This window comes from Hyperoodon ampullatus (assembly GCF_949752795.1).
Source record: "Hyperoodon ampullatus genome assembly, chromosome: 11".
In the NCBI taxonomy this organism is placed as follows: Eukaryota; Metazoa; Chordata; class Mammalia; order Artiodactyla; family Ziphiidae; genus Hyperoodon; species Hyperoodon ampullatus.
The window spans coordinates 42215018-42240963 of NC_136924.1; the positions used below are offsets into that span (position 1 = coordinate 42215018).

Below are 25946 nucleotides of genomic sequence, written 5' to 3' on the forward strand. Positions count from 1 at the left end.
TCTCGGGCAGTGCCACCCAAGGGGAAGATGTCACTGTAGCCATGTCTGTGATTTCACACGTTCTTGTAGCCACACCGAGGACGTGCAAAGAAACAGGCGAAATTAATTCTAAGTATTTAGGGATTTCCCTAGCAGTCTAGGGGTTAAGACTTCGCCTTCCAACGCAGTGGGTGCGGGTTTGGGGAGCTAAGATCCCTCATGCCTCGGGGCCAAAAAACTGAAACAGAAGCAGTATTGTAATGCTGCTTTTAAAGTCAATAAAGACTTAAAAAAAATCTTTAAAAAAAACAATTCTAAGGATTTACTTATGATTCCAATATATACAAAGTATTATCTTAACATATTATAAATTGAATATATAATCCGTATACAAGCTGTAAATAGTAACGTGGATTCATATGTTGGTACCGTGTCGGTAAGCAATTCCTGGTGGCGAAGGGAATCTTTTCTTTTGGATTACGGATGTCCAGCAGTCGATTTTAAGTTATTTAGACAGTGATTGTGTTAACCCCCTGAGACTCCAAAGCTTCCGTCTGCTGCAGGTACAAATGCCTCATTTCCTAACCCCTCCTTGGGTAATACTACTTTTGCCTAAATTTTGGCTTGAAATGCGGCGGTGCCTTTTTCCCCCGGGAGTCAGATCTCTGGCCCTGTTTCCCTGTGGTGGTGTGGGTGCTTCTGCTCCTGCCCTTCGCTGGCTCAGCGCAGGCCCCCTCACCCCCTCGCCACCGCCCTGTGCGCACAGGCCATGCAGAAGGGCCGGCTCGGCTTTGCCTCATGTCTAAGCTGCCTCATGTCTCTGTCCTACTGGATGCTGGTAGCAGAAAGGAGACATGGAGACATCTGTTTTCCACGTTGGCATAAATTATGCGGTACCTCCTTGCCAGGAAAGATCATGATGAGTTAGTTTTTTTGTGTGTGTTTTTTTTAAGGAATTTTATTTATTTTTTGGCTGCATTGGGTCTTTCTTGCTGCACGTGGGCTTTCTCTAGTTGCGGTGAGCAGGGGCTACTCTTCCTTGCGGTGCGCGGGCTTCTCATTGCGGTGGCTTCTCTTGTTGCGGAGCACAGGCTTTAGGCACGTGGGCTTCAGTAGTTGTGGCGCACGGGCTCAGTAGTTGTGGCTCACAGGCTCTAGAGTGCAGGCTCAGTAGTTGTGGCACACGAGCTTAGTTGCTCTGTGGCATGTGGGATCTTCCCAGATCAGGGCTCGAACCCATGTCCCCTGCATTAGCAGGCAGATTCTCAACCACTGCGCCACCAGGGAATCCTGGCAGGCGGATTCTTAACCACTGTGCCACCAGGGAAGCCCCCCGGACACACTCTTGAACAATTAAAATGCTAATCGGTGTCATTTCAGAATGGAAGAAGTACGATAATCAAGCATCATCTGGTAATGGAGTTACAGGAATGTCTCAGCCCACAGTCACTTGGTTGGTTGATTTCTCTAGCATGCTGGATGCTAAGGAGATTTATTAAAAAATAACAGACCACCCTGAAACGTAGTCATAGTCATTTCTGAGTTGGAGTTTCTCTTTTAAGGAGTTTCCTTAAGTCACTTGATGTGTGAGCTGCACACTGGGTGGATTTGCTTTCCTTTAATCTCTGCCGTGTAAGTGTCCAGCAGTTTCTAAGTGAGGACGCGTCTCTCGGTCTTTTTTGTGTGTGTGTGTGGTACGCAGGCCTCTCACCACTGTGGCCTCTCCCGATGCGGAGCACAGGCTCTGGACGCGCAGGCTCAGTGGCCATGGCCCATGGGCCCAGCCGCTCTGCAGCTTGTGGGATCTTCCCGGACCGGGGCACGAACCCGTGTCCCCTGCATTGGCAAGCGGACTCTCAACCACTGCGCCACCAGGGAAGCCCCCTCTCTCTGTCTTAAAGGCTCGTCCCCTCCCCCTGCTCAGCGATGCTCAGCTTTCCTGGGAGTGGACCCATCTGTGACATTTTCATGTGCAGACTGCAGTTGAAGGAGCCTAAAGCCTTTCGTTTCTTACTCTCCTGATCTTGTTAGTTACCACCAAGTTTGTTTATTGAGAGTCTGAGCTGAGTCCATCATGTGTGTAATCATACATGTAATCCTCAGGGTTGCTCTTTCCCGTCCATAGGGAGGCTGTTGACAGCAGTTTCCCGGGGCTGGGCAGCTGTGGGGAGGGGAGCTGGTGTTTGTCTGGTTCCAAGTGTCATACAGGTCGAGGCCGCGGTGTCCAGGATGGCTCCTGGCTCTCGGTTCGCGCTCAGGTAATTGTCGAACGAATAAATGGAAACGCGCAGCCAGTTTCAGCTCTCCTTTCCATGTGTGCCTCTGTGTGTGTGAGAGATTAGCTCACTGTGAAACCTGTTTTTCTTCCTTTGCCAGAAAGCAATCAACAGAGACTCCTGCCTTCGTCGCGTTGTAGAGTTGATTGACATGGTTCTTTGTGCCTGAAAAGCAAATTATGTTAAAATGTTCCTCGAGGTCTATTTATAAGTTACTCGGTTCAGCAGCACCGTTTGCTTAGAACTAGGACCCGCCGTGTTCTTCACGCACAGCCGCTGCCACACAGGGGAGCGGGGCTCCCACGGACCTCGCCCCTGCCTGTCGGCCACTGACCTCGGGGAGGGGGAGGGTGGAATCTGGTAACTCACCCTCCGACGCCCCCTTCGCATGGAGGGGCGTGGTGTCCCCGCCCAGGGCCAGTGCAGGCCGTGATCGTGGGCTCGCGTGCAGCCTGCGCGCGGTCTGGGGAGAAAGGACCGTGGTCTGCGTCTGCATCACACCCTTGGCCTTCTCGGTGCTGCTGCAGACCGTGTATCTAAAACATGCCTCTCCCTCAGCCTCACTGCCCACCCCGCAGACGATCCGACCACCAGAACCCTGTTAAAATCTCCTGTTCTCCTTTCTCGTAGAGCCGCACTTGGACCGTGTGTACCAAATGGTGTTTTGTAAGGGACAGCCTTTTTGAATCAGAGAGGCCTGGCTGCCAGCAGGACATCTGGGCAGCACAGGTGACTGGCCTGCCCAGAGGGAGTGGCCGTCATTTCTGCTTGCAGACACTGTGGGCTTGGGCAGCCTGTGCAGCCTGGCCGTGCCGGGGTCGGGGTGGGTCTCTGTTCCTGCTGGGCCCTTGAAGCTTGATGCCAGGGCCCTGAGAGAGCCTGGCTGAAGTGCCCTGGGGTCCCCGGGACAATAGGCCACTTGCTGCCGGGGAATCGGCAAAGGCTTCACTAGGTCTTGGCTGTCTTATCTGCACAGAAGGTCCCAGCAGACGGCGTAAGCAGAGTTAAAACGCCTGCAGTTCTTCATGCAGGTGGTGACGTAGGCTTACCCCCTTTGCTCCCCCGACAAAAACCCCCCATCCCCAGACAGTTGTTAGGCCGTGTCTGATTCAGCAAGGCTGCCCCAGAAGATAGCACTGCAGACTTCTCCTGTGCCTTCACTGGGATTAGAAGCACCCTGAGGGCAGGGCTGCCTGAGCCCCTGTGCCCTCCTGAAACATGGCACAGGCCTTCCTACAGCCAGCACTCAGGTTGTAGGTTTTTTTTTTCCTGTTTCAGAGAATGTATGGAGATGGAACACACTTGTTGAGCGTGATTCTTCCCTCCTGGCCCAGGACTAATAAATGTCTGTAAAGGTGATAAAGTAAAAAAAAAAAAAAAAAAGGCAGCCTTGTGATTTCTCCAGGAAGCAAGGTGCAGGGTCGGGGGATGGAGAGGCCAGAAGCCTTTGAACAGCCTGCTGTTCTCTTAGGTGCTCACATTCTGCTTGTAGCAACACCCTTTCTCCCGAGTGCTGCCCGGTTGCTGGGGAAATCTGTCTCCTGCCATCTCTCTGTCCCACCGCCACTGTGCCAGTTCCGATTCTTGCCCTCTCTGGTCTGGACCATTCTTGTGCTGTTTCCTCTGCCCACCCACCTGCCACATGTGGTCTGATGACAACGCCCGTCTGCCTCTGTCAGCTTCCGCTTCAAAGCCTTTGATTGGCCGCAGTGGTTCAGGGGTAAAGTTCAGACTTCTTAGCCCGGGACACGAGGCCAGGCCCTTCCCTGTCTGGCCTTGGCCTGCCCTCTTGCCTTGTCAAGGGCTGCTCTCTGCCACTCACTTCCTCTAGCCTACGGGATCGTCTCTCTCTTTGAATGTGCCATTCACACGCACAGACGTGCACACACACAAGCCCTGATATCTGGTGCACATGTCCTGCCTGCCAGGCCTGTTCTGAGTGCTTCATGTATCTAATTTCCTGCTTAAAACAATCTGCGTGGTGGGTACTATTGTTCCCTTTTAGCCGAGGAGCTGGAGGCACGGGAACGGCCGGCAGGGTCCCTGAGGTCACGCCGTCACCAAGTTCCCTGACCAGGATTCGAGGCAGGACGGGTCCTGTTCTCGTGTGGCGTCCCCTGGCCCCCTCGGCCTCCCTGCTTCTGCTGACGCGGCTGGGCTCCCCCCGCCCCTCCTTGGCACTCGTGTGCCATCTCTGAGTCCCAGGCCAGATGGCAGCTCCCTGGTGGGATGCCTGTGCTGACAGCTCCTGGGTCTGGGCGGTGGCCCTGGGGGTAGGGCTGCATCCCATGGGTTTTAGACTCCACTGTCCGCTCAGTGAGTAGGCACTTAGGCAGCCCGGGGGCATTTTGAATTTCTTAAAATAGGTGTGTTGGACTTCAGCGTCCCTGATGGCCTGGAAAGTGTGGGGATCTTGAGAAGAATGTTCTGTTGAGGCTTCTCTCTTCTGAGCTCCGTGACTTTCATGAAGTCGTCTCTGTTTTTGCCGCTGATCAGAGACAAAAGTCTTATAACTGACTTCCCAGCATGGAGAAAGTACATCTACTTGACATTGCTGCCGAATTAATACTGCGTCTGGAAAGCCAGGGAAAAGCCAGGTTAAGAGAGTCTTCCTGCATAATTTATGAGAGACTGGGTCATAAAATAAGCATTTACAATGGCCTGTTTGCCCAAGGTAGGGAGTGATAATGCAGCTATTGTTCACAGCCTTGGGGACAGTGGTGTTTCTGTGCCTCCTAAGGTCTCCTGCCTCTTAGTCCCCTCCATCGATTTCTGAGGTTATCTCAGCTTCTCTTTCCAAAATTGGCTCTCTGACTGTTCGGGGATCAGAGCTTTGCAGTTCAGTGATACGTGTGCAGACGGAAATGATGTTATGAAAACTGCATGTGTCGGTATTTCTAAATAATGAAATCTTAAAAAAAAAATCCTACAAATGAACAGATTCAGTGCCAACCGTGCTGGGCACGGTGAATGAGCGGGGGGTGCAAAGGAAAGTGAGACAGGCCCATTCCCCGGGCGCTGCCAGCTGCTGGAGAGACAGGTTGTGTCCCTGACGGCATGAGCACGGTGCCCTCAGGAGGAAAGGTTCCGGGGGGGGAGACGGTTTCCCGATAGCGGGAGGTACGGCAGGGCAGATGGACAGCCTCTTCCCTGGGAGAAAATACTGCGAACCACATATTTGGAGCTGTGTGAGGGCCTTGCGGGTGTCGGCACAGCTGCCCCGAAGGCGGGCATGGGTGCAGATGCTGGGGTGAGAGGCTGGGCCGGAGGCTGCCCGTGTCCCCCCACCCGTCTCCCACCGCCCGGGCTCCAGAGGGCAGGCCCACCTCTGTCACTGAACGATGAGCAGCCATCGCAGCTTCACCAGCAGCCCTCCCGTCTCTGAGGGCGAGAGGTCCCAGGGCTGCGGGTGGGCTGCGGCTCTGTGTGTCCCCTGCCCAGGCCCTGGTCTGGAAGCACAGACTCCATCCAGGGCCGTTCTCCAGGCAGACAGCGGAAGCTAGGGACTGGCAGAGACCCTGGGTGCCTGTTAGAGCTTTTGCCAGGTCACAGCGTGTCACACCCACCCGCGTTCCATTGGGCAGAGGCTAGCACACGGCTGAGGCCGGCCTCAACGGACAGGAACACACAGCCCTTTGTAGGGAAGCTGTAGTAGAGCCTACCGGGCAGCTAGTTTACGGAGTTCAGGCAGCTATTCTGGCGGCGGTGTGGAGGGTGGCATGCAGGGCTGAGGCTGGACTCGGGGTGAGATAGGCGCGAGTGAGGAGGGCACGCAGACTTAGTGGTGTGGCAAAGAAGTACAAGACACGAGGGGTGTCTCGGAGGGCCGCGGTGTCGCCAGGATGAGGGCCCTGATGGAGCGAGGGCCTGCAGGGTCAGTAGCGTGGCCGTGTTGCTGGTGTTTGGGGCCGGCTAGCTGGCAGTGACCTCGTCGGGCAGGAGGCCACCTGGGGAGGCACAGGTTGGGCAGGGCCGACGTTCTGACACTGGGTGTGGATGAGGTGTTCCAGCATCACACATGGGGACGAAGAAGAGGGGTCTGGCAGAGCCCGCCCCCGACCTGCCGCGTGGCGGGGGACATAGCTTCAGGAGGCCCTATAGAGCTTCTCGTTTGATTTCCAGCAAATTCTCCAGAGTAGATTCTCTCAGCCACCATTTTGTTTAATAGTGGAGGGAACACAGAGATCAAGGAACTTGCCTCAAGGTCATCCAGCGAGCGAGGCCAAGCCTGCAGTTCAGCCCCCATGCTCGGGGTCCAGAGCGCATGCCCCCTCCCGCGGGCCATTTTCCTTCTCAAGTAGGGCACTCCTAGTGTCCTCTGTTTCAAGATCATATCTAGTATATAATGAAATTTTGTTTTCTGCAGTTTTTCAAGTGAGTGCACACCCATGGTCTGATTGAGAAAGTAATTAGTATTCATATTAGAGCTCACCAAACAATCCCCTGATATTTCAGCACCAACAGAGGAGCAAAGCAGCGCTGTGTTTGTGATCTTTGATTTATAGCCGCCTGTGCCCAACGGGCTCTGGGCAGAAGGCTATAAATAAAATTAAAATAAATGGAAACAATGCGCCTATAAATTGTGTTGCAGGAACCTCCAATTGCCTTTTAGAGGAAATCCCCAGTAAAATGCTGTTTGGCAATTCGTTTGAAAGAGAAGGGGCCATAGATCATTGTGGCAGAGCCAGTAAAGTGAAGGACAAGGCTGCATTGTTGGAATATTTTAAATACAAAAACGAGCTGACCCACTGATACTTGCCGTTTGGTGTTGGCTACGTTGGGACGTCCCAGGTACGTCCTCGCTAATGGGGTGAAGGCTGTCAGGTGGAAGTGCAGGATGTTTGGGGACGCCCAACAATGACAGTGTTTCTGTCATTCCTTTCCTTTTTCAGGGCACCTCCTGGATCAGAGTCATGGAGGCTGGTGGGGCTGCATTTGAGTAGAATGCAGGGAAGGGGCCCACCTGGATGCAGGTGCCCCGGGGCCGGGGGGCAGGTCCACAGAAGGAGCTGTGGGCTTGTGCACAGAGAAGTCACTTGGTCTCTTTGAAGTCTTGCTGTGTTTCAATGAATGGTGTCTCAGTTATGACCTATGAAAAACGTTGTCTCTTTAAAAATAGGTTGTCCATTTTAAGAAAATATTTTAATAAAAGGTTGACTTTAAGAAAGTTGCCTTGATGTTTATTCTGCTGAAATAAATTATAACTGTATTGTTAATCCCTGGATATCTGGTGCTAACAAGCTATTAAACAAGTCACGAAGGTGTTTGGAGAACTCCTTTCTTGGGGAACAGAGACCTTCCCAGGCGAGCACTTCGATGCTGCGCCTTTTTTGTTCCTCCTGGGCTCCTGCTAAGCCGCGTGGGGGTTTCTCTTCCAGGACGAGTTTGTCAGTGGAGGCCCGGAGAGAACAAAACACACAGGTGCTTTGAGACCTCGCCGAACTGAGAAGGGGTCCCGGAGGCTTGGCCAGGTTTGAGGATGGAGAGTGAATCTCAATTACGGCTGTGATTCGGAATGGTCAGATTATTGGGAACATATACTTGAGTTAGTCTCACACTGTCTTAATTTTATATATGTGCCAACTAGGCAGAATCTAGAATCCCGGTTTGCTGTGCGTAAAAGCACTTACGTGAACTTTTTTTTTTTTTCTTTGGCTGCTCGGCGCAGCTTGCGGGATCTTAGTTCCCTGACCAGGGATCGAACCCGGGCCGCCCGGCAGTGAAAGCCTGGAATCCTAACCACTGGACCACCAGAGAAGTCCCACCACTTACGTGACTTTTAACACAGTTGACCGTACTTGTGAAAAGCTAAGTTGTTTAAACTTGAAGGTCACAGTTCAAGCCCCATTGTAAACACCCTTGAATTGTAGGCAGAGGACTCACAGTGAGACAGACCTGCCTGCGAGGGCTTGGAGACAGGGCCTCGGAGACATGGCAGCTGCTAGGCCACCTTCGAGCTCCTGACAGCCTTTCAAGGTCGGCAGCTGGAAGTCAGCCTGGATTGCCAACTCCTTTCCCCTCGCTGAGTCCCACAGTGTGTTCCCATGCTGGGCCCCCAAGGCCTTGCCTACAGGGCTCTCAGCTCCCTGTCCTGTCCTCGGGACTTGACTCCTGGGTGAGATAAGGCTCAAGGAGCAAGTGGGAAAGGCTGAAAGCTCAGGGGAGGGAGGAGTGGTCTGGCTGAAGTGATCAGAACACTTTTTCACGGAGGAGGTGACAGCTGGGCAGAGAAGTTTGAGCTCCTGTAGGTGAAGACAGGGGGTGGTACTTCCGGAGAAGCAGGCGGCTCCACAGCAGTGAGCGGTCTGGTTTCTCTGGAGCCTGGCCTTTGGGCGAAACAGCAGCTGCAGGCTAAGGGGAGGAAGGCCTCCCTTCTCTGGGCTGAATCAGCTCGAGCCAGGGTGCAGGGACCTGCCAGAGGGAGGAATCGGGCTTCAGTCTCCACCTTACTCCCTCTGCTAGTGCCTTAACTTTAAAAAAAAAAAAAAAAAATAGGGCTTCCCTGGTGGCGCAGTGGTTGGGAGTCCGCCTGCCGATGCAGGGGACGCGGGTTCGTGCCCCGGTCCGGGAGGGTCCCACGTGCCGCGGAGCGGCGGGGCCCATGCGCCATGGTTGCTGGGCCTGCGCGTCCGGAGCCTGTGCTCCGCAACGGGAGAGGCCGCAGCGGTGAGAGGCCTGCGTACTGCAAAAAAAAAAAAAAAAAAAAAATGTCACAGTCTTTTCCTTTTTTTGAATTGAAGCATCAGGGACTTCCCTGGTGGTCCAGTGGTAGACTTTGTGCTCCCAATGCAGGGGGCCCAGGTTCGATCCCTAGTTAGGGAATTAGTTCCTGCATGCTGCAATGAAGACCCCATGTGCCGCAACTAAGAAAGACCCGGTGCAGCCAAATAAATAAATATTAAAAATAAATAAATAAATTGAAGCATCATTGACCTACAACACTATGTTAGTTCCAGGCATACAGCGTAGTGATTTGATATTTCTATACATTACAAAATGTGATCACCAAGGTAAGTCTAGGCACCATCTATCACTGTACAGGGTTATTACAGTGTTTTTGACTGCATTCCCCTTGCTGTACATTTTATCCCCGTGACTCATTTATTTTATAACTCTTAAGTTTGTACCTCTTGGTCTCCCTCACCTATTTCACTCCTCCTCACATCCCCTCCTCTCTGGCAACCACCTGTTTGTTCTCTGTCTGTTTCTGTTTTGTTATGTTTGTTCATTTGTTTTTTAGATTCCACATATAAGTGAAATCATGCAGTGTTTGTCTTTGTCTGACTTATTTCACTAAGCACAATTCCCTCTAGGTCCATCCACATTGTTGCAAATGGCAGAATTTCATTCTTTTTTATGGCTGAGTAGTATTCCATCATATATATAATATACCACATCTTCTTTATCCACTCATCTACTGATGGACACTTAGGTTGCTTCCATGTCTCAGACATTGTAAATAATGCTTCAGTGAACATGGGTGCATGTATCTTTTCAAATTAGTATTTTTGTTTTGTTTGGAAAAATGCCCAGAAGTGGAATTTCTGGATAGTATGGTAGTTCTATTTTTAATTTTTTGAGGAACCTCCACACTTGTTTCCCTTAGTGGATGTACCAAATTACATTCCCACCAGTAGTGCATGAGGGTTCCCTTTTCTCCATATCCTCGCCAACACTTATTTGTTGTCTTTTTGATAATAGGCATTTCAACAGGCTTGAGGCGATATCTCATTGTAGTTTCAATTTGCATTTCCCTGGTGATTAGCATTGTTAAGCTAAGCATTTTTTCATGTGCCTGTTGACCATCTGCATTTTATTTCTGGAAAAATGTCCCTTCAGTTTCTCTGTCCATTTTGAGTTTATTTTTGTATATTTTATGAGGAAAATACTCCAGGTTTGTTCTTTTTCATGAAGTTGTGCAGTTTTCCCAACACTGTTTATTGAAGAGGCTGCCTTTTCCCTATTGTATATTCTTGCCTCCTTTGCTGTGGTTGAATTGGCCATGTAAGTGTGGGTTTATTTCTGGGCTCTCTTTTCTGTTCCATTTACCTATGTGTCTGTTTTGTGCCAGTACCATACTGCTTTGATTACTGTAGCTTTGTAGTATAGTTTGAAATCAGGGTGCATAATACCTCCAGCTTTGTTCTTCTTTCTCCAGATTGTTTTGGCTGTTGGGGGTCTTTTGTATTTCCATACAAATTTAAATATTATTTGTTCTAGTTCTGTGAAAAATGCCATTGGTATTTTGATAGGGATGGCATCAAATCTGTAGCTTGACTTGGGGAATATGGTCATTTTAATGATACTAATTTTTCCAATCTGTGAGCATGGTATATCTTTCCATTTGTTTGTGTTGTCTTCAGTTTATTTCATCATTATCTTATAGGTCTCCAAGTATAGGTCTTTTTTACCTCCTTGGTTAGCTTTATTCCTAGGGTTTTTTTAATGCAATTCTAAATGGGATTGTTTCCTTAATTTCTCTTTCTTATAGTCTCTTATTAGTGTATAGAAATACAACAGATTTTTGCATATTAATTTCGTATCCTGCAAGTTTACTGAATTCATTTATTAGTTCTAATATTTTTTTGGTAGCATCTTCAGGGTTTTCTATATGGTATCATGTCATCAACAAATTGTGACAGTTTTACTTCTTCCTTTCTGATTTGGAGTCCTTTTTTTTTTTTTTTCCTTGTCTTACTGCTATGGTTAGAAGCTTCAATACTGTGTTGAAAGAAAGTGGCAAGAGTGGACATCCTTGTCTTGTTTCTCACCTTAGGGGAAATGCTTTCAACTTTTCATCACTGACTATGATGTTGGCTGTAGGTTTTTCATAAATGGCCTTTATTATGTTGAGGTATGTTCCCTCTATACCCACTTTGTTGAGAGTTTTTATCATAATGGATGTTGAATTTTTTCAAAAGCTTTTCCTATTGAGATTGTATGATTTTTATTCTTCAATTTGTTAATGTGGTATATCACATTGATTTGCAGATATTGAACCATCCTTGCATTCCTGGGATAAATCCCACTTGATCATGTTGTATTATTCTTTTAATACATTAGTTGAATTTTTTTTTTTTTTTTTTTTTTTTTTTGGCCACACCACACAGCATGTGGGTTCTTAGTTCCCCAACCAGGGATTGAACCTGTGCCCCCTGCAGTGGAAGTACAGATTCTTAAACACTGGACTGCTAGGGAAGTCCCTATCAGTTGAATTTGGTTTGCTATATTTTGTTGAGGATTTTTGCATCTATGTTTATCAGTGATATTGGCCTGTAATTTTTCCTTTCTTTCTTTCTTTTTTTTTTCTTTTTTTGTGTGGTGTCTTTGGTTTTGGTATCAGGGTGATGCTGGCCTCATGGAATGAGTTCAGAGGTATTCCTTCTTTAAGTTTTTTGAATAGTTTGAGAAGGGTTGGTGTTAACTCTTCTTTAAATGTTTGGAAGAATCCAACTGTGAAGCAGTCTGGTCCTGGACTTTTGTTTGTTGAGAGTTTTTTCCAATAACTGAATCAGTTTCATTACTGTTAATCAGTCTATTCATATTTTCATTCTTTTTTTTTTTTGGCTGTGTTGGGTCTTCATTGCTGCATGTAGGCTCCCTCTAGTTGCAGCAAGTGGGGGCTACTCTTCACTGCGGTGTGTGAGCTTTCTCATTGCAGTGTCTTCTTTTGTTGCGGAGCATGAGCTCTAGGCATGCAGGCTTCAGTATTTGCAGCCCGTGGGCTCAGTAGTTGTGGTGCGCAGCCTCTAGGGTGTGTAGGCTTCAGTAGTTGTGGCGCGTGGGCTCAGTAGTTGTGGCTTGCGGGCTCTAGAGCACAGGCTCAATAGCTGTGGCACACAGGCTTAGTTGCTTCGTGGCATGTGGGATCTTCCCGGACCAGGGATTGAACCTGTGTCCCCCGCACTGGCAGGCAGATCCTTAACCACTGCGCCACCAGGGAAGTCCCTATTCATGTTTTCTATTTCTTCATAAATCAGTCCTGGGAGATTGTACATTTCCTGGAATTTATCTGTTCCTTCTAGGTTATCTATTTCATTGGCATATAATTGTTCATAGTGATCTCTTATCCTTTTATTTCTGTGGTGTCAGTTGTAATTTCTCCTTCCTTTCTGATTTTATTTGGGCCCTATTTTTTTTTCCTTGATGAGTCTTACTGAAAGTTTATCAATTTTGTTTATCTTTTCAAAGAACCAGTTCTTTAGTTTCACTGAATTTTTTTTTTTTTTTTGGTCACGCGTGTGGCTTGTAGGATCTCAGTTCCCCAACCAGGGATTGAACCCAGGCCACAGTGGTGTAAGTGCCAAATCCTAACCACTAGACCACCAGGGAACTCCCTCACTGATCTTTTCTGTTGTTTTTTTTTTTAGTTTTTTTTCTTATTTCATTTATTTCTACTCTGATCTTTATTATTTCTTTTCTTCTACTAACTTAATAGGTTTGTGTGCAGGAATCCTTTCCTGAGCTGATGGGCAGCATGGATGATCGTCTGTATGCCCAGGTTGGTGCCTGGACAACGTTGCTGGTGAATTGAGCAGCGATTGGGTCGTCTGGATGAGAAGGGGACTGAGTGTGGTGTGCGGCACATGCTTATGAGAAGATGGAAGGAGAGGACAGAGTGGTCAGGGCTAGGGTTTCTGGGGCCGTGGTGTCCTGCTCCTCTGAGCGTCTGCAGGGCCTAGCGGATGCTGTGTGTGCCTGAGGCACTTGGTGGGAAATGCATGTCGTCCACCTGTTCAGTGTGGTGGCTCTGGATTTCAAGATATCCCTCTCTTCATGCTAACTCTGCAACTTGAGCAAGTTCTTGACCTCCCCAAACTTTAATAAGTGTCCTTATTTATGAGATGGTCTGAGGGGTGTGGTGACTCAGGGCACAGGCCAGTTCTGCTGGGTGGAGGAGATGGTGGGGGGCAGTAAAGATCGCTGACTGCTCTGCCTCAGTGTCCACATCTGTCGAGCGGCAGTAATGACACCTGTGTCTCCTCAGCTCGTCTGAGCCTTGGCGCTCAGGCACGCAGCAGCTCTCAGAACAGCTCCGGCGCAGAGCAGCACTCGGTGAATGTTAGCCATTATCGTTATCGTTATATGCGCTTTTGTAGGAATGGTGATAACTACCTTGCAGAGATGAGGGCAGCAGTGGGTAGGAAGTGACTGGCACAGACGGTGCTCTGTGAGCCATTCATCCTGGGATGCCACATGGTTGAGGCCCTTGGCTCCGCTGTAAAGCCGGCTCGCATGCTAACCACGTCCCGTTATCGAGCTGCTGAAAGGCATCCCCTTGTTATCTGTGCACAGAGGAGCGCACGGCGGCTGCAGCGCACGTTGGGAAGTGGGTCAGAGCTGGGGCACCATTCATTCTACGGTTGACTCCTAGAGACTTCTGGAAAGTTCTCTGTAGGGGGGCATATCATTTACCATCTGTTTTCAGGGTAAAGGGGTTACTATTAACAGCTAAAGAGGGGCACATAGGGAGTGAACCAGGCCAACTGGCATGTCCAGCAGCCTGGTTCTCTGGGCCGAAGACGGGCCAAGCCTCCTTTGTATTAAAGGAAGGAAATCGCATCTTGTTCCTAGATGATTCGCCCGGGAGAACCAATGCTGTGCCATAAGCAGTACCTCGTGCCACCCCGGGTCCCTAGGATGGCCCCTCACGTGTCAGTAAGGACAGGACAGCTGCTTTCCATCCAGTCCATCAGACAGACACACACGTTGCAGACCGAGTCATGCCCAGTGAGCATTTGGGGAGGCATCCAGAAACCCCAAGCCAGGTGTCTGTGGGCTGTCCAGCCCTGACGGGGTCTCACAGCCTCTGTGTCTGGCCGTCACTTGCAGGACTGTGGGCCTGGCGGGGTGGCCGGCCTCAGCGTGGGGTGACCGTGGAGACGTGCTGGGCCCTGTGTCCAAGGCTGTGTGGCCCGTGAGCCCCCTTGAACTGCTGCTGAGAATGGGACCCCCGGCTGCGTGCTTCCTCCTCCTCTTCTCTCCCCTCTTTTGAGAGGTTTAGCAGCTTAGTTGTGACTAAAGGATGTGCACCCATCAGGCCTCTGGGCAGCCCCATCTCCCTCCATTTGTCCACCCCCGGACGTTCCGCAGGCACCTCCCCCGCGCCAGGTGGGGCGGCTGCGGTCACGAAGCTGGGGAGGGAGCCTCATGGCGAACGGCTGTGCGGTGTGTCGTCAGGCGGGGCCCGCGCTGAGCCGTGAGCGTGGAGGTGGGACGCGGTGGGCGTGGGGTTGGGGCAGCTTGTGCGGGCTGGGGGTGGCCAGTCCGGGAGCCCAGCACGGCCCGAGCGGAGTAGGCGGGGTGGGGCCGGGCGGTCCTGGACGGGGTCGCCGGGCTCAGGGTTCTACACGGGCCCCGGTTGCGGGCACGACGAAGCCTCTGCACCCACCTGTGAGCTGAGCGTCGCCGTGGCTGACAGTCGAGCACAGTGAGGCCTGGCTGTGAATCTGAGCGACGTTGAAGGCGCGTGGCCCCAGCGTGGCTCCTGAGTGCAGAGCCGGAGAGCCGAGGCTGGGACAGCGGGCCCTGGACTGTCCCGGGGTCGCAGCACCTATGCAGCGGAGGACATGTCGGGTAGGTGGTGTCGAAGGTCCCCTCCTGCAGTCAGGCCTTGATTCCCGGGTGCTTCCGCTCCAGAGCCGTCCGGGCAGCAGAGCCCCGTGTGGGCCCGGTGCCCGGGACCCTGCGTTGCTGGTCTTGGATTCCCGCCTCTTCCGCGGGCACCACTGCCTGGCGTCAGCGGAGCGCCGTGCTGGTGGGGTGACGGGTGCCTTCAGGTTTTTCATTAGTGGAGAAAAGAGCATAAAATGAGATATCCAGGTTTCTTATGAATTATTTCGGGAGAAGGACCCCACTTTCTCATCTGAGCTGCCTGGATGCCATCTCTCTCCCTGCTTCAGGTGGGAGGATGTCTGTGCTCAGGCACACGGGTGTACCTGACGCTGTTTCCAGTCTTGGACGTGGGTTCTGAATCCGTCTTTTGTTCCATTGAGAAGATTAAGGGCAATATTTGGTTGAAAAAATTTTAATGAGGCACCTAACAGAGCTATTATTCATTTTGAAACAAGTTGCTGGGGTTACCATAGTAATATTAAACCTTCTATTAATGATTTTTCTTTTCAGTCTGTAGTCAGTTTCTGGTAAATGCTGATGGGGGAGCTGCAGATCCATGAACCTGGTGTCCGGAAAGAATTTTCTAGCTCTCTTGAGTTAAATCATTCAAGGAATTTATGGTATAGGAACATAAAGCTTATAAATCTAGTTTATCATATCTATCATTTAATTGTTCATGCAAGCTGGCTCTTCACGTAGCGATTTACAGTAATCTCAGTGAAATAACAGTTTTGTGTCACAAAGTGAATAATGCATGCAGAGAAATTGTTTAGCTCCTTAAAATCATTATGCTCAAAATATTAGGCTCTTTGATTTGAAAGTGATAGAATGATAATCGTGTACTAGTTGAAGCTGGGGACGTCAGAGTCTGGCGTTCTCGCGGGCGTCGGGTCGCCGGCGCTCGGGAAGAAGGTGTTGGCGCCGGCCCGTCCCCGGGAGGACCGTGCAGCTCGCTGCAGTCACATTGCAGGCAGCAGCCCGCCAGAGAGCGGGTGAGGTGAGGCCACGGGCTCTGGGAGGGCTGGGGTGCTGGTTTAGAGGAGGAAAGCTCTGTTTGAAAGATAAGATGCTTTTTAGACCTCCGTCTGTCTGGGGCAAGAAATAGGGGTCTTGCCTTTGGGTACTGTTGCCGGGCGGACGCCGTGGAGTGGGCCACGGGGAGCCGGGAAGGGAGAGCGTGCCTGGCGCTCTGCTCCCTCGCCGTTGCTCGTGTCTCTCAGCCACGCACACGTACCATGATGAGGCAGTGGCTGTTTCACTTGTGCGGTGAACAAGCTGCTGCGGTTTTTCAGCGAGGATCACTCGCGGGGTAAGCTTGTCCTTAGCGCACCTCCATTCGTGTGGATGTTTCATCGGCCGCGGAGACACAGCCTCCCCGCCCGAGCTTCGGGCCTGTGAGTAGATGCACTGCGGGGGATATTGGGGTCGGAGGAGGCAGTTCGTGGCGGGGGTTGGGGGGCAGGCCCTGCCCAGAAGGGGGAGGGTGCTCCGTTCCTCAGGAAACGGACTCGGCCCTCCAAGGTGGGCGTGTGATCCATCACTGCCAGCAGGTTCGCGCCACCTGCACCGGCTCTCACGCTCTAAAACAATTGTGTTACGAAAAATTTCAAACAAACACAGAGGTCGAGAGCACAGCACAGTGAAGCCGATACACCTGTCACCCAGATCCCACAATTATCAAGATTCTGCTGTGATCGGCTCCTCCGGCCCTTTTTTCTCTTCCTTCTTCCCCTCTGCTGTCGTATTTCAAAGCAAATCCCAGACATCATGTCATTTCACCTTTCTGTTCTTCAGTATGCATTCCAAAAAGAAGAAAAATCTCCTGCTCTTTTAAGCACATGGTGCTGGTGGAGAGGCCCTTCAGGAAGGTGTTTCCTGGCGTGGAGTCCACAGCCCGGGGCTGGATCTCGGGGGCATCAGCCTTCCCTGGGAGTCAGTGACTCAAATGATCTTTGGCTAATTGGATGGAAGGCCTCGCAGTTTGGAAAACCGGTTTTGTAGAGTCCCTCTCTCAGTTTGGGAGACCCTGGGTTGGGGGGGCCTGACCTGGAGGCATTTGTTAGGTCTTATGGCTCTAGGCTTGATGTTCAGATTTCCGTGTGTGCGGACCGTGGTAGATATTCTGGGACGCAGCGTGACTGGACCTGGGATGTCTGGTATGGGTCTAGAAGGCAGGGCACTTCTTTTGGGAGGAGCCTCAGTCCCTCAGATGTGCACATCCACTGATGTCTGTAAGAGACATCTAATAGGGCCTAAGGTGTTAGGTGGGTTTCGTTGGTGTGATTTGTCATTTCCCTCATTTCTGTTTTTCAGAGATACTTTTTTTTTTTTTTTGTGGTACGCGGGCCTCTCACCGCTGCGGCCTCTCCCGTTGCGGAGCACAGGCTCCGGACGCGCAGGCTCAGCGGCCACGGCTCACAGGCCCAGCCGCTCCGCGGCACGTGGGATCTTCCCGGACCGGGGCACGAACCTGCGTCCCCTACATCGGCAGGCAGACCCCCAACCACTGCGCCACTGGGGAAGCCCCAGAGATACTTTTGTACGCTGGGAATTATTAGTGGAGGGCATTATGCTGCCGCTGTGCCTTTTCATGATACCTCTTCTCCTCCCATGCCCCTCCCCGTTTTCCACAACTGCAGGGAGATGCGGTGGTGCGCTGATTTTTTCTGTGATCTTAAGTCATGCTCACCGGGTTTGCTGATGGTGTTCAAGGTTCGTGCTTCTCCCAAGTAGGACTTTTGAGCCCTTCATTACAAGATGTACAAATGACAGCGTATTCAAGGCGACCAAGCTCGCTGGTGCTCTGTGTTTTCAGAAGGGACCCCATTCACTCCGGGGCGGGGGGGAAGTGGGGTTTGAAATGAAAAAAGGATCAGTTCCAAATGGACATTTCTATATAAAACATTAAAAATATGTAAGGGCCTGTTCTATTGGCTCCTAGGGGAGTAGTGAAAACTAGCAGAGCATGAAGTGGGTCTCCGTGGTACACACTCACGGGGAACACCCCAAACCTCTGCCCTCAGTGGCTGTCCTTCCTGGGTGACAGTCCCATCTTAGGATGAGGAGACGGGAAACTAGTTGGGGGAGTGAATTTGCTCTAAGTTACCTGGCAACGCCTTTGCAGTGGGAGGTTTTTGCTCGTTAAGTGTGGCTCTGAAATATTTCCTTTGAATTCCGTTCTGCATCTTTCACCCTTCTCCCCAAAACCCCGAGGTACGGAGGGGGTTCAGAGAGCTCTTTAAGTATGCCAGTGGAACCTGTGGGCCGCTCGACCCGGGCAGTATAAATCTCGCGGTAGAAGCTTGCCGTCAGGGGGACCCAGGAGAACAGGGAAGGAGGGCCTGCCTTTAGGAGGGCAATGAGTGCAGACCATCTGGAGTTGATTCTGGGCCCATAAATTGGTCTGTGACTAACTGCAGTGAGTTTTTTTTTTTTTTTTTTTTTTTTTGCGGTAGGCGGGCCTCTCACTGTTGTGGCCTCTCCCCTTGCGGAGCACAGGCTCCGGAGCACAGGCTCAGTGGCCATGGCTCACGGGCCCAGCCGCTCCTGCGGCATGTGGGATCTTCCCAGACCGGGGCATGAACCCGTGTCCCCTGCATCGGCAGGCGGACTCTCAACCACTGCGCCACCAGGGAAGCCCTGCAGTGAGTTTTAAAGCAGGTTGTGTGTGAATTTTAAGCGCTCCCTTGACGAGGCAGCTCCGACCTGGTCCTGGTTTCAGAGCAGGCCGTGGGGTCCTGGGAGCCCATGGTGGGCCCCTGGCCTTCAGCCTCCCCGTCAGCAGCTTGGGCAGACCCCTTAGGCTCCCTGATACAAATATTGATCGCCTCTGCCTCAGTAACAGGGGCTTTCGGTTGGCATCGATGAAGCTGTGTGATGATGTTTACGCTGTTACTGTATATTACTTTTTTATTGCATACTAATTCTGTTGCAAATAGTCTTAAATATTGTTACAGTTTTGACTACATTATGACATGTTTCTCTGATCTTCTCATATATGCTTTGGGCTGAGCAGTTTGTGTTTTGCTTTGGTGCTTCTTTCTGAGTGGGTTTTAGTCCACAGTAATGGGACCTCCCCACTTCCTTTTAATTTTTTATTTTTATTTATTTATTTGCGGTACGCGGGCCTCTCACCACTGCGGCCTCTCCCGTTGCGGAGCACAGGCTCTGGACGCGCAGGCTCAGCGGCCATGGCTCATGGGCCCAGCCGCTCCGCGGCACGTGGGATCCTCCCGGACTGGGGCACGAACCCGCATCCCCTGCATCGGCAGGCGGACTGTCAACCACTGTGCCACCAGGGAAGCCCCTCACTTCCTTTCTAGACTGTAGACCTTCAGCACATGGTTCCTGAACTCTGACAGCATCTCATGGTGGGCAGGGACCTTAGGGGGACCCTTAACAATGCGTCCCCTTCCCCGCCCCACTGGACACATTCCTTAGCCTCACCTGTAAGGAAAGCAAGGGCGGGCTGTCTCAAAAGTCGGTTGGTTGTGGGCCTCAAATGCCACGATTCACCTAATGCTCCAGGCAGGGCGCCTGATGATTCCAGCAGCGGAACATTCTTTCTTCCAGGAGAGAGACTCTGTTGGCAGGTTCTCCCACTGGTCTGGCTCTGGCCACCCAAGTGTGTCTCTGTCCACCTGGCAGGTGGTCTCTGGATTGCAGATGGTGCTGGCATTGTGCTGCTGCCCCGGCTCAGGCCATTCCCGGCTGTGACCGCAGGGCCCTTTACCAACCTGACTTCCTCCCCTAGACCCTGGGTCTGGTGGTCAGCCTTTCTCTGGAATTCTGAACCGACGTGGGAGGCAGTGGGCCTGTCTCTTCCCCTCCCATGGCCTGGGATCCCATTACTCCCCCGGGGCAGCTACCATGTGCTCTCAGCCCTCCTGAGCCTGCTGTTGACGAAGCCGCAGCCTCTGTCTTCTTTGCTAGAGAACAGCTCAGTTGGGTCACCTGTCCTGGGCTGGACGGCCGGTTCAGCCACCTTCTTCCTGCATCCCAGCAGGAGACGGACAGCCAGGCCTGTGGGTCACAGCACCCGGCTCGTTGGTTGTCTCTGCCTCTCTCTCAGGGAGGGATCGAACTGGTCCTGCACCTCTTTTTGGGCTTTTACTTCCTCAAGAAAGACTCGCAAAGACACGATGAGGTGCTGATACAAACGCGGCTGCGCCGGTGCTGTGAGCACCGCTGGGGAGCTCCTCTGGCTGGGTTGTCAGTGCTCCCTCTGCGTGGAGGATTGCGGAAGACGCCTGCTCCGTCTTCCTTTAAGTTATTCTTGTTACTCACGCGTGCAGCCAGATGAGTTTGGACGAGCTCAGGTAAGTGATAGCCGGTGATGCTACTTCAGCTCAGCCCTGGTTGCTCCCTGGGGAACAGCTGCCACCTTTGTGGGGCTGCCGCCCTCCTTCCCCCGTTGGGGTTCTCGCAGCTGTTCTGCGTGCCTGCTATGTGGCGGGCCTTGTGCGCTGTGGGCGGCCTGGAGCCCCTGCCCTCCTGGAGCTCGCGGGGATGGCGCGGGGGTGAGCACCAGGCCGAGGATGGCGCGGGGCCCCTTCCCGCCCTCTTGGGAGACGGGCTGCCTGTGCTGCCGGGGTCAAGTGGGCCAGCACTGTGGTTGCTTTCGGGGCGCGCCATTGGGTGTTTTGCCCACCGGCAGCGTTGTGGGCTACATGTGTCAGGGCTGATGCCAGCCTGGTGACTGTGTGTGTGTGTGTGTGTGTGTGTGTGTGTGTGTGTGTGTGTGTGAAATTCACAGGAGAAATATAGTGTGCAGAGCCCTTCTGAGGAGGGATAAAACCAGACCCAAGAGTTTGAGAAATAACCATTATCCCATTCAAAAAATGTACCCGTCATACCCACTAGGATGGCTCTAATAAAAAAGACGCTAACAGGTGCTGACGAGGATGTGGAGAAGTCAGAACCTTATGCACTGTGGGTGGGAATGGAAAATCGTGCAGCCGCTTTGGGGAACAGTCTGACGGTTTCTCAAATAATTTAACTTAGAGCTACCACATGACCCAGCAGTTACACCCCTAGGTATGTATATACTCAGGAGAATTGAAAACTTATGTCCACACAAAAACTTATATGTAACTATGCATAGCAGTGTTATTTATAGTCGCCAAAACGTGGAAACCACCCAGATGTCCATCAAGTGATGAACGAATACATAAAACATCGTCTATCCATACGATGAAACATTATCCAGCCGTACAAAGGAGTGAAGTCCTGACACAGGCCACAGTATGGATGAACCTTGAAAACATTCTGCTCAGTGAAAGATGCCAGTCGTAAAAGGCCACATTGATATGAAATGTCCAGGACAGGCAGACCCACAGAGACAGAGGTAGAGTGGTGGCTGCCAGGGGCTGGGGGCAGGGGCAATGGGCAGTGACTGCTGATGGGAATGTGGTTTGTTTGTGGGGTGACGAAAATGTTTTGGAATTAGATGGTGGTGCTGGTCGCCCAACTCTGTGAATGTGCTAGGACCCACTGACTTGTATGCTTTAAATTTTAGGGTATATGAATTATGTCTCAAAATAAGAAAACAAAAACAGTTTGAAACATACCTGTTGGCGTTTGCTGCGGGCTGTCTGTGAGGGGAGGCAGAGGGGCTATGTATGCCCTGGCAGGGGTGACAGTCTGTTAGGGGTGAGGAAAAGTGTCAGACGGTCAGAAGGTGCCAGCTGAACAGCTGACATTTCATCTCACCGATTGGAACTTGGGGAGGGGCAGGTGTCACTCTGCAGGTCACAGAGCTCCTGCCACCGACCCCTTCTAGGGGGAGAGGGCCTGCTGGTGCCGGCCTGGCAGGAGGGCCCTCGCTGGTTGAAGGCAGCACCGCCCCAGGATGTATGAAATCCAAGTTCCTGGTTCTGTGCTGTTCCACCCCATAAGGACCCAGTGCAGGCAGACCGGCGAGCGCTCCCCAGGCCCCGTGTGCTGTCAGGATTCAGTGCGGGGGTTGGGATTCCACAGCTTGTCTCCAGCAGGAAGAGATGCCGACGGAAAAGGACTGGGGATGGGACTTCCGAGGTGCCCAGGTCGGTGACGGTGGGGGACGGAGGGCCGGCTGCCGGGCTCAAGACTCTCAGCACGGTCTTTCTGCGCTCCATGTGTGCCGGTGAAACGGTTGCATTGAGTGGCGTGGCCGTGGCCCAGTGCCGGCCTTCGCAGGGTCCACGCTTTGTCGTGCCTTTGGCATTTGCTGAGGGCGAGAAGCTTCTTCTTGGACATGCTGGCCTGGAGGGTGCTTCGTGGGCACTGTGGTGGCAGCCTGGCAGCGCTCTTCTTTCTTCCTGCCCCCGAGGCCACAGCCAGCTGTTCGGCTCAGGTTGTCAGGGCGCTCAGCTCTCTCTCACCCAGGGGGAGCTGTGGGCCTTGCAGTGGCCTGCGGTCAGTGCGGGCCGAGGGCGGCCTGTCCTGCTCGGAGTGGGCGAGAGAGATCCAGAGGAGGGGGCACCTCACCCCTGCTCATCCCCTCGGGCACCCGCCTGGCTTCCCAGGCCCCCAGGGAGCCAAACAGACCCTCTTCCGGGACCCCGCCTTTGGTCTGTCGATGCGATTCAGGTCCAGCCTGTCCTGGCCCATTTCTTCGAGGCTCAGCAGAGAGTCAGGAGACTTCTGGATTGTGCTGTGTGTGGTGGGAGCCTTTTTTACATTCTTCTGAACCTCAGTGGCATGTGTTCTTGTTTTCTCGGCTGGGGGGCGAGGCTGTGGCCGGAGATGACACTCCGGGTGAAAGGCTGGGGGGCTTGTTCTTGGCCTGGCTCTGGGGCCCGGAGGCCCCGCTGGACTTGGAGACTGTCTGTTTGCCTGGCACCAGGGCCCCCAGTGCTGCTCCTGTGGGGAACCTGCTTCCCTGGCAGCGCTACCTGTCTGTGGGCAGAATTCTTTTTATTTATTTATTTATCTACCTATCTATCTATCTATCTATTTATTTATTTTTGCTATGTTGGGTCTTCGTTTCTGTGCGAGGGCTTTCTCTAGTTGCGGCAAGCGGGGGCCACTCTTCATCGCGGTGCGCGGGCCTCTCACTATCGCGGCCTCTCTTGTTGCGGAGCACAGGCTCCAGATGCGCAGGCTCAGTAATTGTGGCTCATGGGCCCAGTTGCTTCGCGGCATGTGGGATCTTCCCAGACCAGGGCTCGAACCCCTGTCCCCTGCATTGGCAGGCAGATTCTCAACCACTGCGCCACCAGGGAAGCCCCTGGGCAGAATTCTGAAGGGCCTTTAAGGCCAAGAGCATAGCAGGCAAATGTCTGAAGAAAGCCAGAGGCTGGAAGGGGATGACTTGCCCCTTGTTAAGCATCCTTTTGTCTTTTCAGACCTCTTTTCCCTCTTTCCACCTTTGTCCTTATCTCTCTCTCAGTTCATTGATTTTTTTTTCACGCTCCATCTGCACCCCATCTGCAGCCCTGGTCACGTTTCTAAGCTGCTTCTGGTGGGCAGGGATGTTACGGGTCTGCTATAGACTGAATGCTTGTGTCTCCCAAATTCACGTGTTGAGCCTTAATTCTCAAGGTGTTGATGTGAGGAGAGGTGATTAGGTCACAGGAGTGCAGCCCTTAGGAATGGGATCAGTGCTCTTGTAAAAGACACCCCAGGGAGCTCCCTTGCCCCTCCCCCATGTGGGAACGCAGCAAGAAGACAACTAGGAACCAGGAAGGGGCCCTCACCAGCTACTGAACCTGCTGGTGCCTTGATCTCAGACTTCCAGCCTCCAGAACTGTGAGAAATAAATGTCTGTTGTTTAGAAACCCACAGTCTCTGGCACTGTTGTTCTAGCAACCTGAGCAGACGAAGGCAAGGTGCCTCTAGGGTCTGAGCAGGATCTCAGCAATGCTGAAAGCAGGAGAGAGAGGTATTTAGACACCTGCTTGCAGAAATGTGTTAATCAGCGTCACATGGAAGTTGGGGCATAAGAATTTTTGAACATTGGAAAAACGTCAGTTCCTTTCATTGGGGGTCTTTGTGCCTTGGTCTGTGACTGTACCACGTGCCTGGCTTTGACCTCCGCCAGGACGTTTCCTCTAGCTGGCAGGTTGCCACACCTCATTTGGGGCTTGTGGGTTTCGCTTGCGGTTGCCTCCAGGTATGGCTGGAGACGGAGAGTGTCCTGTAAGTGTCCTTTGCCTGAAATCTGGATTTCACTTCCCACTCTGCTGAAACTGGTCTTTCGGAGCTCACCAGAGGCGGCCCATTTGCCCAGTGGTGCTGGAGAGCTGACCAGGAGCCGAGGGGTGAGTTCAGTCTCCCGTGTTGTGGGTGGAGACGGAGCCTCACGAGGAGAGGGCCCTGTTCCAGCGTGTGCTTCTGGAGCACGTGCTGTGGACTGGGCCCCAGAGGCACAGAGGTGCATGGAGAGGTCTGCTCGGTGGGCTGGGAGCAGCTGGGGGCCGGGCAGGTCTGGAAAGCAGGCCTGTCCTGTCCTTTTCCTGCCTGAGCGATGGCTTTGCAGTCTTTGTTTTGACTTGAAGCATCTTGCACCTGGAAAAGCTTTTCTCCCGGGATTTCTGTGACCCTCCCCCACCATCTCTGAAGGTCCCCCTGACTCGCTTCTGCTCTGCCCACCTTGATTTGGTGACCACCGTGTGTCATTGAAGTCTCCCACCTCTCTCTTGTAGTTCTCCCTGGCTTGATTCACATCCTCCTGGTTTTCACTCTCCTGAGCTTCTGTCCCCAATCCCAGTGTCTTGTAGAGATGCCCACTGTGGCATACTTGGTCTTTCTCCATCTTAAACGTGTAAGGTGTGGTAGAAAGACCACAAGTTTTGGTTTAGAGTCAGGCAGCTGAGTATCATCCCCTCATGTGTAAAATGGGGAGAAGAATTGCCCCTCAGGGTGAGAAGCTGTCCCATGGGGATGAATGCTGGCACAGCCCGGTTCTCTCTCCACGCCCCCTTCTTTTTTTAATTGAAGTATAGTTGATAATACAGTATTATATTAAGTTACAGGTGTACAATATAGTGATTCACAATTTTTAAAGGTTATACTCCATTTATAGTTATTATAAAATATTGGCTATATTCTCTGTGTTGTATAATATATACCCTTGTAGCTTATTTTATACCTGATGGTTTGTACTTCCTGTTCCCCTCCCCATATGGTGCCCCTCCGCCCTTTCCTCTCCCCACTGGTAACCACTAGTTTGTTCTCTGTATCTGTGAGTCTGCTTCTTTTCTGTTATATTCACTAGTTTGTTGTATTTTTTAGATTCCATATGTAAGTGATATCATATGGTATTCGTATTTCTCTGTCTGAGTTACTTCACTTAGTATGATAATCTCTAGGTCCATCCATGTTGTTGCAGATGGCAATATTTCATTCTTTTTTTTTATGGCTGAATAGTAATCCATTGTATATATGTATCACATCTTCTTTATCCAGTCGTCTGTTGATGGGCACTTAGGTTTCTTCCATATCTTGGCTGTTGTAAATAGTGCTGCTGTGAACATAGGGGCATAGGGGTGCATATATCTTTCTGAATTAGCGGTTTTTTTTTTTTTGGAAAAAAGGCCCAAAAGTAGAATTGCTGGATTGTATGGTAGTTCTATTTTTAATTTTTTGAGAACCCTCTATACTGTTTTCTACAGTGGCTGGCACCAATTTACATTTCCATCAACAATGCATGAGCGTTCCCTTTTCTCCACATCCTTGCTAACATTTGTTATTTGTGTTCTTTTTTTGGTGATAGCCATTCTGACAGGTTTGAGGTCATATCTAACTGTGGTTTTGATTTGCATTTCCCTGATGATTAGCGATGTTGAGCAACTTTTCATGTGCTTGTTGGCTGTCTGCATTTCCTTTTCGGAAGAGTGTCTGTTCAGCTCTTCTGCCCATTTTTTAATCGGATTTTTTGTTTTTTTGAGTTGAGTTGTATGAGCTGTTTATATATGTTGGGTATTAATCCCTTATCAGTCACACAATTTGAAAATATTTTCTCCCATTCAGTAGCTTGTCTTTTTGTTTTGTTGATGGCTTCCTTTGCTGTGCACAGCTTTTTTTTTTTTAATAATTCATTCTTTTAATTAATTAATTAATTAATTTTTGGCTGCGCTGGGTCTTCGTTGCTGC

At 51.4% G+C, this 25946-nt stretch overlaps 1 protein-coding gene across 6 annotated transcripts in view; it reads left to right on the forward strand.

The window, feature by feature from the left end:
- The window catches only part of TBC1D22A (TBC1 domain family member 22A), a gene marked incomplete at its 5' end in the record, with an annotated part of 316544 nt that overhangs the window by 55728 nt on the left and 234870 nt on the right, over window positions 1-25946 (forward strand). The gene's annotated exons all lie outside the window — the stretch shown is intronic.